This window comes from Bidens hawaiensis, unplaced genomic scaffold (assembly GCF_021521415.1).
Source record: "Bidens hawaiensis isolate Kalapana, Puna unplaced genomic scaffold, B.hawaiensis_p1.1 tig00011791_1, whole genome shotgun sequence".
Lineage (NCBI taxonomy): Eukaryota > Viridiplantae > Streptophyta > Magnoliopsida > Asterales > Asteraceae > Bidens > Bidens hawaiensis.
Window position 1 is genome coordinate 158,708 of NW_027491936.1, and position 8,442 is coordinate 167,149.

The 8,442-nt window shown below is 33.5% G+C and overlaps 1 pseudogene; it reads left to right on the plus strand.

The window, feature by feature from the left end:
• The first annotated feature begins 210 nt into the window (after nt 1-210).
• Nucleotides 211-1,814, plus strand: LOC143538980 (DEAD-box ATP-dependent RNA helicase 42-like; annotated as a pseudogene).
• The last annotated feature ends 6,628 nt before the right edge of the window (nt 1,815-8,442 follow it).

The following is an 8,442-nucleotide window of genomic DNA, read 5'->3' on the forward strand; positions in this document are numbered from 1 at the left end:
AGACCCTCGATTTTTCCCAACCTGCCAATTTCATCCAAATTGTTAACTCAGTCTAAATTCAAAGTTAACTCAGTGGTGTTACTGTCCTTTTACATGTTTGTTTACATTATATTATTATTATTATTATTATTATTATTATTATTATTATTATCATTATTATCTGTTTGTTCAATGACATTATTATCTGTTTGTTCAATGACATATAAAACTCTAGCTTTTGTTTTGCCAATGTTAAGGCATATAATGGACCAACCGGGACTTAAGTATGGAGACGGTCCCATTGGGCTTATAATGGCGCCTACACGAGAACTTGTGCAGCAGATTCATGACGATATAAGGAAGTTCACCAAGGCGTTGGGTATTCGTTGTGTACCGGCGTATGGTGGTTCTGGTGTTGCTCGACAGATTAAGGAGTTGAAACGAGGGGCTGAGATTGTCGTTTGCACTCCGGGTAGGATGATTGACATTATGCACAAGTGCTGGGAAGATCACTAATCTGAAGCGCATTTCGTATTTGGTTATGGATGAAGCTGACCGTATGTTTGATATGGGATTTGAGCCACAAATTACAAGAATTGTTCAGAATATTCAACCTAACCGCCAGACTGTACTGTTTTCGGCTACATTTCCTCGCCAGGTGGAGATATTGGCTCGTAAAGTTCTTAACAAACCGGTTGAGATACTCGTAGGCGGGAGGAGTGTTGTCAATAAAGACATAACACAACTAGTTGAAGTGAGACCGGAACACGAAAGGTTTTCGAGACTTTTAGAGTTACTTGCAGAATGGTGTCACAAAGGTAAGATTTTAATATTTGTGAAGTCCCAGGATAAATGTGATGCTTTATTTAGTGATTTGTTTAAGAAACACGGATATAAATGTTTATCGCTTCACTGGGCTATGGATCAGAGCGATCGAGAGTGCAATATCCGATTTCAAGAGTGATGGATGTAGTTTGTTGATAGCTACAAGTATTGCTTCTAGAGGTTTGGATGTTAAAGATCTTGAACTTGTGGTGAACTATGATGTCCCGAATCATTATGAAGATTATGTTCATCGTGTGGGGCGTACAGGGCGAGCAGGGCGTACAGGGCGAGCTGTCACGTTTATATCGAGTGAAGATGAGAGATATGCACCGGATCTTGTGAAGGCGTTGGAGTTGTCTGGTCAAGTTGTTTCCGATGATTTGAAAGCTCTTGCTGATGGGTTTATGGTTAAGATGAGTCAGGGAGTTGTGCGGGTTCATGGGACGGGTTATGGTGGAAGCGGTTTTAAGTTTAATGAAGAGGAAGAGGAAGTTAGGAAAGCTGCAAAGAAAGCGCAGGCTAAAGAATACGGGTTTGAAGATGATAAGTCCGGTTCAGAAGATGAAGATGACGGGGTGCAAAACGCAGGCGGTGATGTATCTCAAGCCGCCGCCAGTCAACCGACTTCTACTAATGGTGTGATTGGCGCAGTCCCCGTGAACGTGCAGCACGTTTTGGCTAAGATTCAGGCTGAACATTCGGCTGGACATTATGAAGCTGAGTTGGAGATTAATGATTTTCCTCAAAACGCCAGGTGGAAGGTGACGCATAAAGGGACTCTGGGCCCGATTGCTGAGTGGACCAGGTCTGCTATTACCACTCCGGGCCAGTATATTCAGCCCGGTAGGACTGCAGGGCCCGGGGTGAAGAAACTCTACTTGTATATTGAAGGAGCTACTGAACAATCTGTTAAACGGGCCAAAACTGAATTGAAACGTGTACTAGAAGACATCACAAAAGGATTATCTTTTCCAAATGCACAGGCGGGCGGTCGTTACCAACTTGTTTGACAATCAGGCTCACATTGCACATAAAGGTGGTTACTATATCCGAATCCTCTAATTGTTTTGTTTTTTTTTTTTAACTGAAATTGTCTTTATGCAGTCTTTAGTTTTGCATATGCATGTTGTTCTTCTGTTAAATGTGCATTTTGTTATCTGTTTGGATGCCCTTTTTTATTTATTTTTAATCCATTTTTGCAGGAGGATCCAGCGTGCACTCGTGTTGAGCAATTAAACGATTTATAGGCTGCAAGAAGATGGCGATTACAAACCTTAGTCCCCACTAAGAACATGTACGAGTGATGTAAACCGAAAGAGTTGCATACTCTTTTGATCCTAATGTTTGTCTGATTGAGCATTCATTTCTGATTGTAGGTTGGTTGGAGAACAAGCCTTTCGACGGTGTTCTGACCGACTCACGCACACTTTCTAGCCTACTTACTAAAATACACCAGTGCCCATTTTGGGACTTGAACCCTCAACCTCATAATAGGATTATGAATTTAGGAACATCTATCAAAGCCTATGATTGTTGCATATATTACTTTTACAGTTTTACTTTTACCTGTTTATTTTTCATTAATACTGACAATTTTCGCATTTCAGGTAACAGGATATCATTGCTGAGGATGAAGCATGTTGGCAAATATCAAGAGCTGATTATAATTGGGAGTACAATTGAAGAAGTGGCATTCATGTCAAAAGTTTGTTTACATTATATTTTTGTTAGTGTTTTATAGAATCCAAGTTCTGTAAGTTTGTTTAAAACTGTTTTGACTTTTATGACTTTATAAAATGAATCTTGGTTAAAATGACAAGTGTTGTATTTGATCAAACTAACTAAAAGGGTCTTTGGTACCGGCCTGCAGAGTCACCCCGAACTGCCTGATCCGCCCAACTTCCCGTGCTTAAGCGAAAAATCGTTGGTAGCTGCGTTGAAGGCTGAATCGGGCAAAGTTGTTAAACACGAGAAAGCTTGTTTAGATAATCAACATGTCTTTCTACCATTTGCCTTTGATACATTTGGTTTTCTGGCTCCAGAGGCTGTGAAATTTTTGAGTAGGGTTCAGCGCATCGTACACGGAACCTCTTCAGCTTCCAGGTCCCAAAGCTTCGTTTTTAGCAGAATTGGCTTTGCTGTTCAAAAGGGGGTTGCAGCGCAGCTTGTTGCCCGTTTGCCTGCCACTTTATTGTAATTGTTTTATAGTAAATTATATAAAACTTCGATTGTGATGGAAAAAAAAAAAAAAAACTTTTATCCAACTTTATAAAATTAACTAAAAAGTATGCGACTACAAAAATAACTTAATCTTTGTATAACTGATACAACTTTAGTAGAATTGTAGAATGTCCGGTCTCAAAATGCATCTCTATTAACTTATTTAGCCTGGTTATCAAACCCGCTACTCTTTTCCTTATTCTTTCCTTAGCTACTTTCCAAAATTGGTGTCTTAGTCAACTTGACATCAATAAGGCCTTCTCCAAGGCACTTTAACTGAAGATGTTTTCATGGCTCGACCACCTGGTTTTGTCGATTCATCACTTCAAACTCATGTTTGCAGACTAAACAAGGCCATTTATGGTCTCCGTCAAGCCTTGCGCGTTTGGTACGATGAATTAAAATCTTATCTTCTCTTGGTTGGTTTCAAACCAACTATTTCTAACCCTTCTTTGTTTGAAGTATTTTTAATATACAGGTGGTCAGTAGGGGTGCGGATTTCTAACACGACACGAACCTAACATGAAATTTGTGGGTTTAGGTTAAGTCTAAACTGGTCCGTTTCAAGTTGAACCCGTGTCACTTTCAGCAAAACGGGTCGTGTTAACCGAGCATGTTGACCCATTTAACCCATTTATATATTTTTTTTAAGATTGTGTTTAATATGATAGCTTATAAACCATTAGTTGTTTGAATATTCAATGATCTTTGTAACTTTCTTTCTTTTGCGTTTAGTAGATGTGACAAATGCGGTCTGTAATGGGTCAAAATAGCTGATTTTACGAGTTAGGTTGACCCGAAACACTACTTCTCCACATATTTTAATTCTTTCAAATTTGAGACAGCAATGAAAATACTGTTTGAATGCCCACATATAACATAACTACCCAAATGCCAAGAATCTTTATAATGGGCAGATAATTTATGTACCTTCCATAGTGAGTACCAAGCTGGACTCCAAATTCAGGCATAATTATGACTGATTCTGAAACAAACAAACATGAATGATTGCAACTAGTTATCACAAAATGCATTGTAAATATATAAAAAGTTTTAACAGCTTATTATTGTAAACAAATATTGCATATTTGCATTATGCCACAAGCAGTTAGATACTTGGATACTGATTTTACAACATTAGAATCCCATACCAATACCTAATTAATTTTTATTTTTTATTTTTATTTTGTGGGAAAACCAACTTAAATTGCTAGTCACAATATGTTAGGTAACATAGGCCATAAGTCAAATTCATTTCAAATCAAATTTCCCAAAATGGGAAGCATTAATTTCATGGCAAAAACAAAGATTAATATATAAACAATGGAAAATAAATATTTTACCGAACTGAAAAAAACCACACAAAAATTACAAATACTATTATAAAATTAGTATTTTGAATTAGAAAGATATATCTAATGTTCATAAACACATGTACCATACAGAATTTATACAGAATTTAATAGATACCATTTTTATGAGTAAATCAACTAGCTAAATACATACATTTAAGACTTTTTTATGATCAAGACTTTGGTCACGCGTAACAAACACGTGTGTAACCAGCACCGGAATGCTTCTAAATATCCTACATAATCATCTTTACATGTTTTGGAAACATAAGGGGTGGACTAGAAGATACAAGGCTCAACACTTGTGTCGAAACTCTGACATCGGCTCGAAAATGGGTTGTGAATTAAATGATGCTTATTTTTCAAGAACTTATAACATTCATATGAATGTAAACCAAAGTTGTGAAGGAATGGATTTAAAAGCATTATTATGATGAACATAAAACTAGCCTGTGAGTGTAAACAATAATGGAACCAAAATTGTGAAAGAAAATAAAATAAAACAGCCTGAAACCGATACATCTTGCTGTAATATTGCTTACATGTTTAATTTTTCTTTTTTCTTATGTTGCTTATATTATTCTTGTACGGGTTGTTTTTTAAAACAATTTAGATACAATGGTTTCTAGTTGTTTTTATCTAATTCACAATTTGTTCAAATTTAATATATAGACGGAGATTCAAGTGAAAAACAAAAAAGCTAAATGACTTTAGTGAGAAAAAACAAAAAGCATGTTTGTTTTTATGATATTGCCTCAATATCAAATATAAGTAATGGGTTTATTTAGATTTTAGGCTTGTAAGCCTAGTTAAGCTCAATAAGCAAAGCTTTGGTTTGAGACTGTTTATTAAATAGGCTTCATTATAAGTTTGAGCTCGATTAGGCTATGTGTTATGGATTAAAATGCAACGGAGAAGGCGGGGTGCAAAGCCGCTCACAAGGCAACTAGAATAAGAAGTTGAAGATGTGGTGAGAAAGAAGGCTAACGTGATGATGGACAACGGAGACTCTGGAGTGGTAAACATTGCGGTGGAGCAAAGTATGCCACAGATATAACACATGGCCTTAGGCTCGACTTGATTGGAGCCTTAGAGCCTTCACAACTCATCTCCTATCTTTAAATTCAATATTACACTAAAATCACTATCTTCTGTCTCTTCATTTCAATTAAATAATACTTTTTATACATTTATCATGACATTTTTTGTCTTTCCTCCGCACATAACCACTTTCAAAAAATTATATAGGGTGAATAGTAGCTTTTCAAATATACAAAAAAATCACTGCATTTTCTCTCTCCTCTACTCACAACACCCTAAACCACTCCCTACATTATAAAAATCTTCCTCACAAAATTTGATGGATTGAATGTGAATGCTCTTAAAGCATTCACATCCAATCCCCTAATTCCAAATCCAAAATTATATTAAAAATCATTACATTTTCTCTTTCTTTTCAATTAAGTAATACTTTTTTATACATTTATCATTACTATTTCTCTTTCTTTCACTCACAACCACTTTCAAAATATATTAAAAAATTATAGGACATAAACATTAACTTTTCATATATACAGAAAAATCACTACACTTTTATCTCTTTCACTCACAACATCCTAAATCACTCAATGTATTATAAAAACTTCACTCACACTTTACGATGGGTTAGATGTAGATGCTCCAAGTGACCAATAGCTTATTATCTATTCAACTCTTCCACTCATTTCTATAGATGGATTTTTTTTCGTTGTTTTCTATTGACAACCAATCCCCTGATGACCACATGATGTAGGAATATGAGAATTTGAGGACTTTTTAATGGAATCCAAAAATAAAAGTGAGGAGTATGTACGACGTATGTCAATCTTGTTTTTTAAAAAAATAAGGTCATGAATATTATTGGGAAGACGCAGAATATCTTTTGCGATCGATGATATTTTAGAAAAATGTCACTATTAGTTTATCCAATGGTGGTAGAACACGATTCTAAAGAGCAAAGATTTTTATTTAGTTTATCTAGTTTAAAAGCTAAACTATAAGATGAGATGTATTGAGCTTAGCACCCAATGATACTTGATATTTGATACGTTTCAAGTTTATTATGCGTTACACATATAACTTTACTTTAATGATAATCTAGTAAACATACTCGTGAGTTGTAAAGGAGTTTAAATCGATCAAAAAACATTAAAAGGAATACCGATACGGGTATCAATGTTGTAAAGAATATCGACACATGTTTTACATCGAAAACCATAAAAACGAATGACGATACGCATTGTGACTTAAACCGCCCAAAAAGTAGACGTTGAAACTTTGAACCATGTATGCCTGTTGCAGTGTGTTAACTCATAAAATTTTGACTGCAACGTAAAATATTAGTTAGATAAACTTATAAAGTATATTGTTAATTTAACTTTAATTTAAATCATATGGACTATATTGTATTTTTACCAAGACTATCCTCATTCACAAACCATACCAACCCAAACTTTATTATAAAATTAATAATTTCTCACTTTTTCGCATACCCAACCCAACCAAACACAAATTTTTCACACTCATTAGCAACCCAATCTTTACCATTATTTATTAAATGAATATAATTTATTATTGTTGTTTTTTTTACTGAAAATAAAATATAAAAGATAATAAATTATTTCAAAAATAAATAAAATATTTAATTTTAAAAAATAAGTTTTATCCAAAAAAAATCTTACGAACCAATAGAAAGATGCCAAACGTCAGACAAGATAAATCATTAAAATTAATATTTATTTTATATTTGAAATGTACATTTTTTTAAACGAACTCAGTTTTTAATACAATTTATACCTGTGTTTTCATAAAAAACACTAAACACAACTGTGTTTTTTGATTTTTATAAAAACTTAATTATTAGACGTTATTAGAAAAATAATTAAGATTAGAGCTAAAACTAATTGTTGTGAAAGAAAAAAGAAAAAGAAATTAAAAGTACACCCATTCATATATTTACAAATGACAAAGAACAAGATTGCAAGCTAGGTTGCTCTCACGAACTAGTATGCTTCAAATTAAAGTTTTCTTAATTTTTTTTTCAAATAGTATTACTAACTCATTTAGGATTGCCGATGGGAGTGGCCAAATACTTTAAAACAAGAAAACTAAAACTTATTAGTACTTTACAAGCGAAGGAAATGAAAAGTTACTAAAGTGGAGAAGAAAAGAAAACTACAAAAGAATGCAGCACAAAATTATAAATTTCTAAAGTCTACACAAACTCAATGAGGTGAGACTATTTTTAATTTCATAACTACTATATACTTAATAAAATGTAATAATGTAATTTATAATATTATAAGGAGTCGGTACAATTTCCATCACTTTCAATCATGTTGAAAAAAAGCACATATAACCAAACTCTACTTTTTAAATAATTAGTCAGAAGTATTATTATCTCTGACTATATATTTAGCAAAATTACCTAATGATAATATTGTTATTTTCTTCAACATGTCATAAAATTCACACTTACGTTAGGAAAACATGACTTGATGTTACTCAATTTATAAAGAGTGCTTAAACTACACTTCCACAAGTCATTTTTTATTGGACATTTTAGTGAAGAGTGAAAAGACAACTATATCCATCTTTATCTTGGTTTCCAATTTAAGTAAATATAACAAATATCAAAACCCATTACTTCAAGTATTTAAATCCAAACATGATAATTCAAAATGTGACATTTGATGACCATGCCAGCATGTTTATCTTTTAGCTTTTCTAAGTTTGAACATATCATATTAATCTTATCTTAAATATACATAAATAAAACCTTTAAAAGCTCATTGGTTTTTCCGTACATCATCTCAAGCCATCAGATTGCTTTATTTATAAATGAAAGTTTCTCATGCATTTAACCCGAATTCATGGGCATGGGTCACAGCAAACCCAGATAGACTTTAAACGGGTTATGACATCTCATGAAATTAAAAATTAATCTCACCAAATTTTTGATGTGAAAATCCTATAAAATAGGGATATACTAAAAATTAATATCCAATTAAAAAATTTATTTATAATT